This window comes from Hakea prostrata, chromosome 10, assembly GCF_041222555.1.
Source record: "Hakea prostrata isolate BN-2017 chromosome 10, UWA_Hpros_2, whole genome shotgun sequence".
NCBI classification, from domain to species: domain Eukaryota; kingdom Viridiplantae; phylum Streptophyta; class Magnoliopsida; order Proteales; family Proteaceae; genus Hakea; species Hakea prostrata.
In genome coordinates, this window is record NC_142609.1 from 5,796,076 (window position 1) to 5,807,096 (window position 11,021).

Sequence of the window (11,021 nt, forward strand, 5' to 3'; positions counted from 1 at the left end):
TTCTGGGGCGAGAAAACATGAAACTTATCAACCTCATCTAAAGTTGAGCACAATCGAAAACTAGATTTTCGTATTTCCTTTATGCTTTCCAGCACCCGATAAGTTAAGTGAGTAACTCTTTTGTGGTTTGAGAGTAAATTCATTTTAGCTGTAATCAAGACTTAATGATTAAAATCCTGGAAAGTAGTTTGTCCAACTGATCGATAGCCTATCAGATGATTTGATGCTGTTAAAATCCGGTTTGGTCGGAATTTTAAAACTTGACTCTGAGCTTGACCCTAGTTTGTAAGACCAAACTAGTCAAGCATTGACCCTGACCTAGCCGTAACCAGACTCAATTCAGTACGCCAGAGTTGGTCCAGGCTATTTGGACCAAACTTTGAAGAAACCTATTTTCGAGAAGAAAAATAGCAAATTACACAGCACTTGTATATTTGGGGCAAAACTCTTAACCATCCATTATTGTATCATAAATTACATGGCACCTACACGTAAATTACAAGTTATTTACAGTTAACTTTGTTGTTAAAATAGATTACAGTAATACCCTCAAAAGTTAATACCGTCCTATACCCAATTAGGTGAAGGGATTCTCCCTTACCCTCCTAGGTTAATACCCTCCTATACTCAACTAGGTGAAAGGATTCTCCCTTAATCCCTTCATCCATCTTCTACCTACATCTTGCCGAAAACCAACCACGGCTCCCGCTTCCGCTGAAAACCATGGAGGCTTCTTCCCAGTTGTTGCTCATACTAGGGTTTGACCTTTGGACTCCTCCACTAATTCACTAGCCACCATGACTAGCAACGGAGGTGGAGGAGCGTCACCACCCCAAAGAGTGGATATACACTGTTTGCAAAATAAAAATAACTGCAAGTGCATAGTATCATGTAGTTAATGGGACGATTTTAAGAAGATATGCCACTTTAGAATTTAATCTCTTAATGGTAACGCGATAGTGCAATGATTCAAATTTTTAACTAGTTAATTAAACTAAATGAACGGTTTTAACACATACATTTAATGCGATCGAACTGAGACTAAAAATAATACAAACATAACCTAACCATTCATTATCTACTAAATAAATAAATAAATACGTATAAATAAAAAGCAAGAATATAATAAAAAAATGCAGAAAATAAATAACAAAGCAATAAAAGGAAAATAGAAACTTTAACCAAAGAGATGCATGACTATAGGCATCTTTGACTAAGGACCCAGGGGGAAAGGAGAACAATAACGGATATTGAAGATAAAAAAACGCAAAAAGTAAATAACAAAACAATAAAAGAAAGAGAAAAACCTTAACCAAAGAGAGGCACGACTATAGACATCTTTGATCAAGGACTTAGGGGGAAATGAGAACAATAAATAAATGTGAGAAAAAAATTACAGAAAGTAAATAACAAAACAATAAAAGGAAAAATGAAACCTTAACCAAAGAGAGGCACAACTGTAGGCATCTTTGATCAAGGACTCAGGGGGAAAGGAGAACAATAAAGAAATGCTGAAAAATAAGTCATAAGTTAAGAATATGGATGGGTAGATAGAAGCGGAAATGGAGGGGGAAAGAAGATTATTGGCGAAAGTTACTTACTTGCACCTTTGAATCTCGAATAATAAAAAAAAATTTGAACGAACAATTCGAATCTCAACCAACCCTACAATCAAATCTAGAATGATCTAGATCTGTAATTGCTAGACCCAGAGGAAAATGAATCCTCAAACTTGAAATTTGAAACTTGAACTTGAAGTTGCATTACATAGAAAAATTGAACCTAAACATTCCATCTAGAAACTAGAATCCCACAAAGCAATCAAAGAAAACTAGAGAAAGCCTAAATAAACTAAAGAGAAAGAAAAAGTGTAGACGGCCTAAATAACTAAAGAGAAAAGAAAGCGTGCTCCTCCAAAGCTCCAAAAAAAGGTCTCCCTCTGGAGTATTCTTTATTTTATAGAGTAATTTCTTAGATTATATGGGATATGATTCTTGACAGAGTTTGAATCAAACTCAGAGTTCCTATCTGACTCAACCAAGGAGGGTCTTGGCGTACTAATCAGACTGACTTAGAGAGATCAAATGCACAATTTTACCATTGGATTTGAGGATCAAAAAGTCATGAAGCTCTCCTCAAAAACTTTGCTCAATCGAACACTAGATGACCATTCGATGAAGGACTTGATCGAAACTGGACAGAGAAACTCAAAAATAGGATTTTCCCCTCTTCATTCTCTGAATATAATTCTTTTTCCTCTTTTTCCTTCTTTGATCAAGTCTCAAATAGGAAATAAAATATTGAAGCATGCAAGGAATCTTTCTCTCCATGTTCTTCTTTATTTCTAAAATATTTTAGAATTGACACATAATCGCATCTCTAGCCCATCATGTTCTAGATCAAGCCAATTTTTGCACTTGAGAATTTGAACGAATCTCTTGACGTGTAAAATTGCATGTTTCATACCCGAAACTCCAAATGTATGCTTAAATTTTGAAAAGTCCTAAAATCTGCAAAAACAACATAAAACCCAAGATGACTCCACTCTAAGTCTATAAAATGCATGATTTATACCCTAAGATTTCACACATAAATTTATTCATCATACACCACTGCGTTGTACCTGTGGATGACCAGATTATCCTTACTAGGTGGTTGCAACAGCTTTGATCCCCTAAAAATGTAACAAAGGTCACAAGTTACAAAACATGTCTGTAAAAATATTATATTAGAGATAAAATGCCGAATGCCTGGGGCACAACTTATCAGAGAAGCTTTACATTTCAATAAATTAATGGGCTTGGATGACACCTATTCTTTGAAGAGCAAAACAAAAAAAAAAAAAAAAAAAAAAAAAATCAACTTCTCATGTTTCTTGGGCCCATTCCAATTTGAAACTTTTTGGTTCTGTGAACCAAACTTTGACGAGGATGTATGCTTCTAAGGGGTTCACACCAAATTGGTTTCCCATCTTATATTCGACTCACCATTCTCCAAAATTTTCAGCCTAGAAAAATGGCATAATCATACCAGTGACCAGGAAATCATAAAACCAAAGGAAACTTCTGGGTGCTCTTCCAAAATAAGTTTTGATTTCTTCATCTTTTTCAACTCCAATAACTCTACTGGAAAAGATTTAAGCCTTATAGACATTTTCAGCTCTTCTAAATTAGAGCATCACAATATTATGAGGAAATTTTAAAATGTTGGTTCGAAGCAGATCAATGCTACACAAACATCTCAACCAGGAATCTGTTTTCAATTTCTATATAAAAATGTTGAATATGAAAATCCATTTAGTTACTAAGAGTTTGGGAAAAGTAAGTCGACATACAAATGAGAACTTATGCGTAAAGACTCCCAAAGTTTAATTATAGATCCTTACCTGGAGATTCCATTGATCATGATAATTTAATCTTCACTATGCTATTTGCTCGATAAATCTTATTTCTATTTCAAAGAAAGGTTGGAAAAGTATCTCAGACATGCGACTAAAATCATAAGATTTAATTTAAGATCCTTACAAGGAGTTAATATTGAGCATGATTTCTAATCTTTATTAAGCATATTTATCAATGAAACAAATTTTATTTCAATTTCAGACAAGATTGTAATTGGCTTTTTGAAGCATCTGATCCTCCACCTCACTTAAAAGTACGGTGTAAATGGATGACCGAAATTCACTTTCAAATTCGCATTCACATCGGCTTAGAGGTATCTGAATCCGTCCGATTACTAATAGGATGTAGATATGGTATACCATTTTCTTACAGATTATTATCCGTCCAATAAATTATCCGATTAAGTTACTTATATTTATTTTTCTTATTTTTATAAATTTTTTACCTTGTGATATGTAACTATTTTTCTAGATTTTCTACTAAATAGCAACGAAAGATGCTAAATTCTTAAATTTCAAACCTAGCTATCACAAATAAAATAGTAAAGATGTAAACAGATAGATGAAAACTTGTATTTAATCTGTATTCATGCCCATTTAGAATAATCTAATTAAGAAAATAATTATCTAATTATCTTTCAAATCCAACTGAATCCATCCAAAAATCGATAGGATATTATCTGAATCCGTCCGAATATAATAGAATGTGGATATGGTATTACCACTATCTGATCTAAATCATATCCATTTACACGTACCTAACAAGAGTGCAGGGTGAAAAAAAAAAAAACATAATGTAAATGGAAAATAAATTATTTTTATGGTGTTTTTTGTCTCCGCCCTTGTGGTGTGTTTTGTCTCCGCCTTTGTGGCGTGTATCTTTGGTTTAACTATTGCTGTCTTTGGTACAGTTTTCGTTCTAAGGGTTTTTGGACTTGATCCATCCTTCAGTTTGGATGACCTTGTCTATTGCATGTACGACAGTTTGGTCAATTTTCGCTCTTTGGTTTTATCTGAACCTTGTGTTGTCATGCATCTATTGTATTTTCTTTTCTTTGTGTGTCTATACTTCTCTTAATTTTTGAATGAAGTGTTTCTCTTATTATCCAAAAAAAAAAATCATTTGTATTAAAAAGCGAAAAGAAAAATTATAATCATATAATCAAAGAGTCATTCTTCAAACCTGCAACATTAGTTGCCTCCAAATACACCCAACCTCACTGGATCCAATTTACATAATCATAGATAATAATTCAAAATCTGAAACGAAAACAACAGGTGCCTCCCTATGGGTCCTGAGATATCCTTTTCATCTAACCTACCCAATTAAAAGAATTTGATTCTTACCTAATTCCATAAATATATAATAATTATCATTGTACTCTTATGATCATGATCATTTATGGTTCTCACATGAATTCTTTATACTCCCACTTTTATATTTATATTTTATGTTTTGGGCCACAGCCAAGTCAGCAGCCCATGCCAAATTGCCGACAGAGAGAAGTCGACAGAAAAATGATAACTTTTGGCTTTGTTTTTTTTGGTAAACTTTTGGCTTTTTTACAATAGAGCATCACAGGCAACTCATAAGTAGCTGAATTTTTCTGAGTAAAAACTCAAGATAACACTGTGTATGAGTAATAAATGAATTAACAGAGTAGCCAAAGAAACTTCATTTAAAATTGATGCTCTATATTTTATGATATGTGAAGTTAAAGGAATTCATTATAGAAAACACTATATAAGGGGATCCATTTTAGTGTAAATCCTATTTTCCATGCATTTCTGATTCTCTTTTTTATCAGTTTGAGATTCATTACAATGTTTAGAGATATCGATGGGATTGTTCCAGCTGATTCTGATATGTTTAGTGTCAAGTAACCAATCCTGTCTGATGATTTAATGTATATTCTTTCAGGATTGGTTTTTAGATAAAATATCATATATTAATCCCATCTGAATGTGTTATTAATTAGCTTACTTAATTCCAAGTGATGATTCATAAGTTTATACTTTATATCTCATTTAACACCCAAAATACCATTAATCAAGGCTAAACCTATCATTTTATACTTTATGCAAACAACCCAAAAATCAAAAAAATAGTTTAGGGTTTTTGACAATGCAGTGGATATTAAGTTATCACCTCACCCATTATTCTGATAGTAAGGGGGTCTTTGATATATTCATTTGAGATATAATATATTTCAACGGGTGTAAACATAATAATTTACAAGATTCTAGTTTATATATGTTGCTCTTGTTTTGATAGACTTTTTGAAGTCTTTCGTATATTGAATTTTCCAAACATTTTTTTTGTAGACTCAAGATAATATTTGTGAACAACTAGTTGGTATTCATAATTTTTTGTTTTTGTAACATGGATTCCAAGCCTTTGGCTCAACTATTCCCACGGAATCATTTAACTGTATAAATCAAGTTATATTGAGATTGTATAAGAAGTAAGAATCACTCAATTTTCACTAAAAGCAATAAAAACCACTAAATACCTTTGTATAAAGACCCCCCCAGAGTTGTATGAAATTGAACTCGACAATCAACCGTTATCAACTTGACTACCCTTTGGAATTAGGTGGCATCCATAAGATGAACTATAGGATTAAAAGACTTTGACTCATACCTAATTCCATAAATACATAGTAATTATCATTGTGCTCTTCACTTAGACTTTGACTCATACCTAATTCCATAAATATATAATAATTGTCATTGTGCTCTTACTATCATATATGGTTCTCACATGTATTCTTTATACTCCCACTTTTATATTTTATATTTTATGTTTTAGGCCACAGCCAAGACTTTGACTCATACCTAATTCCATAAATATATAATAATTCGAAGGTGAGGGAAGTGACCAAATTGAATGTTTTTTTAACCATCTTTTCTTGATGAACTCAACCCAACAAGAGTTTCTATTTGCTGTCAAACTCCAAATGTGCCTCATAAGAGACACTTGATTCCATGCATATAAGTCATAGAGACCCAACCCACCCTCCTCTTTAGGAGTACATACCACACACCAAGCCACCTTGTAGGAACCTCTATTTGTAGCACCGAACCAAAATAATTTTTTAACTATCTTCTCAAGGTGATTGATAATTCGGCAAGACAATCTGAACACGCTAAGCCAATATCCTATAATTCCATTAATCACAGAATTAATGAGAGTTAACTGGCCGGCGAAGGAGAGAGACTTAGCATTCCAAGTTGATAAATTACTTTCCACCCTCGCAACCAAGCCGACAAAATCAGAGGCAGCCAATCTCTTAGAAGTTAGTGGTACTCCAAGATATCTCACTGGGAAGGTTCCAACAGTAAATCCCAAAGAGCTGAAGAAAGAATCCTTCACTTCATTTGGAGTATTGGCAAAAAATATATTTGACTTCCCTTCATTCACTACAAGCCCTAATTGAGCCGAGAATTTATTAAACAAGTTGTGCAAGGCCGAGGCATTAGCAAGTGAAGCTCTACCAAAAATAAAGAGGTCATTGGCAAAAAAGTGATCCCAAATTCTTAACAAAAAGGATGGTAAGAAAACCTCCCTTGATCCGCTGCCATAGAGAGAGAATCTGTGAAAACTTAAAGCACAAGATTAAAGGCACAGGAGACATTAGATAGAGGATCTTGGTGAATGCACACCATCAATAGCGACCACAAAAGAGGGACGAGTAACACAAGCCACAATCTACTGGATAAAAATTGGATGAAAGTTAAGACAGAGGAGCAACGTAAAGAGAAAGCTTCATTGCACCGAATCATATGCCTTTTTTAGGTCAATCTTTGCCGCAAAGCTTGCCGCCCCATTATTAAGATGGTAACCCTTCATGAGCTCTTGACAAAGAAAGATGTTGTCAGTAATACACCTTCCCTCAATAAACACTGTCTGATTAATCCTAATAAGGGAATTCACCACCTCCTTCAATCTATAAAAGAAACAGATCCTACAAATTTATAGCATGGTGGTTTATATATTATTGGAGACTGATTTTTATGGTAAGATCAACTAAGTTCTAAGATATATCAATCAATCAAGGACTAGAGGTCTAGAGATATACAACTCTTCTCGACAAAGAGTTAGCTACACGGTTGAACTGTCTTAAAACATAGACATTAAATAAGATGTTAGGTCAGTCATGTGCATTAAATGAAGAACCTCTTTTAATAGGGATGGAAATTAAGACTACACAAGTTTGAGAATTATATTGAGTTGCCGTAGAACCAATATCATGCTATCAATGCGAGTTCCAATAAAGGGAAAAGAAAATGTTAGATAGTGTTGTTGACGTCTGAGGGATCTACACGCACACCAGAACTGTTGTTGTAATCACAGTACTTCTTTAGAGCTGAAACGTACATGAAGTACTTTCTTTAAGGTATTTAGACACCCCGAATTGTGCAATACGGGTTCTAAAAGTGTCTTTACTCAAGGTATAATCAGGTTATGTTCACTGGCTAACAAAATAACAGGGAGAGAGAGAGAGAGAGAAAGAGGAGGAGGAATTCTGTGTGTCAAGAATGAGCACGAAATGGAGTTTATATAGAGCCCCAAAGGATGTGGGTGAAAGGGTAAGGCTGTGAGGGTACCTTTCAACTCAACTCTCTTCAGCAAGGTACCTTCAGCTGATCTCCCTACAGGAGAGTGCCACTCAAATGGCATCTCCACGTATTCACCCAGTAGTGGGCTTTTCAGAATAGGGCCCATGACAAACTGGGCCTTCCAGATCAAGCCCACGACCCAAGTCCCAAGTCCCAAGTCCCAAGTCCCAAGTCATATAGATATATTAATAATATAAAAACCATATAAAAACCTGGGCTCTTACTATATAAAAACCATATAATCAGATCCCCTCCACCCGATGTGGGACTAAATAAAACCATGGATAAAAGACACAATTAAAATAAATAAAATATTTATATAAAGTTTTAAACATATTTACAATAATCCCCCACAATGGTTAAAACTTCAAATACAAAGGCTGAAGACTCAAGCAGCAGTGAACACATTAGACACCATAAGACACTTCGTTGTAGATGTCTTTCGGACTTGAATCTACACTAGATCTGATAAAGCACGCTACAGAGTACCGGTGAAGTCTGACTTCTTGAACCTATCCTCTTCAGTGTAGCTGGCTACTTCACCATTCATATCTAATTGGTCGACCTTCTTAACAACCCCTTTATAAAGAAAAATAGACATTTTTATCGGCCTTGTCTCAAATCTTGGTCTCACAGATATTTAAGGAACTTTACCTGTGTAATATTTCCAACTGAAGGCGGCCTCACCCTCTATATCTGTTTAGGTCAGCATTAGGTGTGCACCACATTCGACACACCCCCACATTTCGTGAGCTATGCTTGATTAAGAGTCAGTTACTCATCCTATCAACAATATGGTGGTACTACTTTACTATAATTATTCAGAATGGGTATAGTAGTACAAACAGGTCATCTAGTGACTTCGTTGCTTACCCTTTGAACCTAATTCAGGATTTAACCTCTTCACATAGGTTGGGTGTCCGTCACATGACCTATGTCACAGGTCTTGATCCCATTCCCATAAATGCTTCATTAAAAGCTCTTGTAGGCATAGCTTTAGTGAACATATCAGCTAAATTCTCCTCTGATTTCACGGAATCAATTGCAATTGTTCCTTCATCAATATATTGCCTTACAAGATTATGTCGAAGACGTATGTGTCTTCTTTTGCCATTATATACCCGATTCTTGGCTCTTCCTATAGCTGCTTTCTTGTCACAGTGCAGCGATATAGGTGGCATTGGTTTGGGCCATAGAGGTATATCTGCAATCATGTTTCTAAGCCATTCAGCTTCACTTCAAGCCTTTTCCAAAGCTACAAATTCTGCTTCCATTGTAGAAGATGTTCCACATGATTGCTTAACTGACTTCCATGAGATTGCTCCTCCACCTAGCATAAACACATATCCACTTGTAGCTAGTGTTTCTCTTGAATCTGAGATCCAATTAGCATCACAGTGTCCATCCAAGACAGAGGGATTTCCACTATAGTGAAGTCCATAATGCATAGTACCCTTAAGATACCGAAGTAATCGTTCAATTCCAAGCCAATGCTCTTTACTAGGATTATGAGTATCTTGGCTCAATTTTCCAACTGTTAGAGCAATATCGGCCTAGTACGGTTCATCGGATAATTTCTGAGATCCAATAATCTGTGAGTATCTCTTCTGATTTACTGGTTCTCCAATATTTTTCTGAAAATTACTTTCCATAGTTAAAGGAGTTTTGAACGAACCAGAATCATAAAAACCAAACTTCTTAAGCATATTTTCCACATAATGAGCTTGAGAGAGTATCATTTCTCTTTCTTTTCTGATGATTCTAATTCCCAGAATTACATCAACAGTGCCCAAATCTTTGGTGTCAAATAAAGACACTAGCAGTTTCTTAGTTTGATTAACTATTTCTAGGCTTGTTCCCATGATCAACATGTCATCTACATAAAGTAGAATAAAAACACCCTTCCCTTGATGAAACTTACTATATAAGCACCTTTCAGAATCATTGACACTAAAACCCTTTGAAATGAGAGCAGTATCAAATTTCTCATGCCATTGCTTGGGTGCTTGCTTCAACCCATACAATGACTTGATTAATTTACAAACTTTATTAGGTTGACCAAGAGATACATAACCTTCTGGTTGTCTTATGTAGATCTCTTCCTCCAATTCCCCATTTAGAAATGTTGTCTTTACATCCATTTGGTGTATCTTCAAATTGTAGATAGATGCAATAGCCATGAGAACTCTCACTGTAGTTATTCTTGCTACAGGTGCAAATGTGTCAAAGTAATCTATGTCTTTCTTTTGCCTAAAACCTTTGACTACAAGTCTGGCTTTAAACTTATCTAAGGAACCATCAGGTTTCAATTTCTTTCGAAATATCCACTTGGTTTCTAACACCTTTGAACCTTGAGGAAGATTTACCAATTCCCAAGTGTGATTAGCTATGATGGAATCTAGTTCACTATTTATAGCTTCCTTCCAAAAGACAGCATCCGGAGAAGTAACTGCTTCACTATAAGTGAGAGGGTCATTGTTTATAAGATAGACTATCCACTCATCAGATGAAAATTTAGCTTTCCTTTGTCTTTTGCTTTTCCGTATAGGATTCTCATTTCCACTTGGAGTCAATATTATCTCATTTCCACTGTCTTGTGACAATTCATGAGATAAATCAGCGGTTGTAGCCAAATCATTTCCATGATTCATACTACTACTTCCAGACTCACTATCAAGTCTATTAAATTTAAAAGGAAATATTCTTTCAAAGAATTCAGCATCCCTTGTCTCAATTATTGAATTTTCCTCACAAATTTCTTCAATGGTTCTTATAACCATGCAACGGTATGCAGAACTATGTACTGCATATCCTAAAAACACACAGTCAATGGTCTTAGGACCAACTTTTCGCTTCTTAGGTTCTGGAATGGCCACTTTGACCAAACAACCCCATGTTCTCAAATGTTTTACACTTGGTTTTCTTAAATACCATTTTTCATATGGTATCATTCCAGTTTTCCTGTGGGGAATTCTGTTTAAAACATAACATGAAGTTA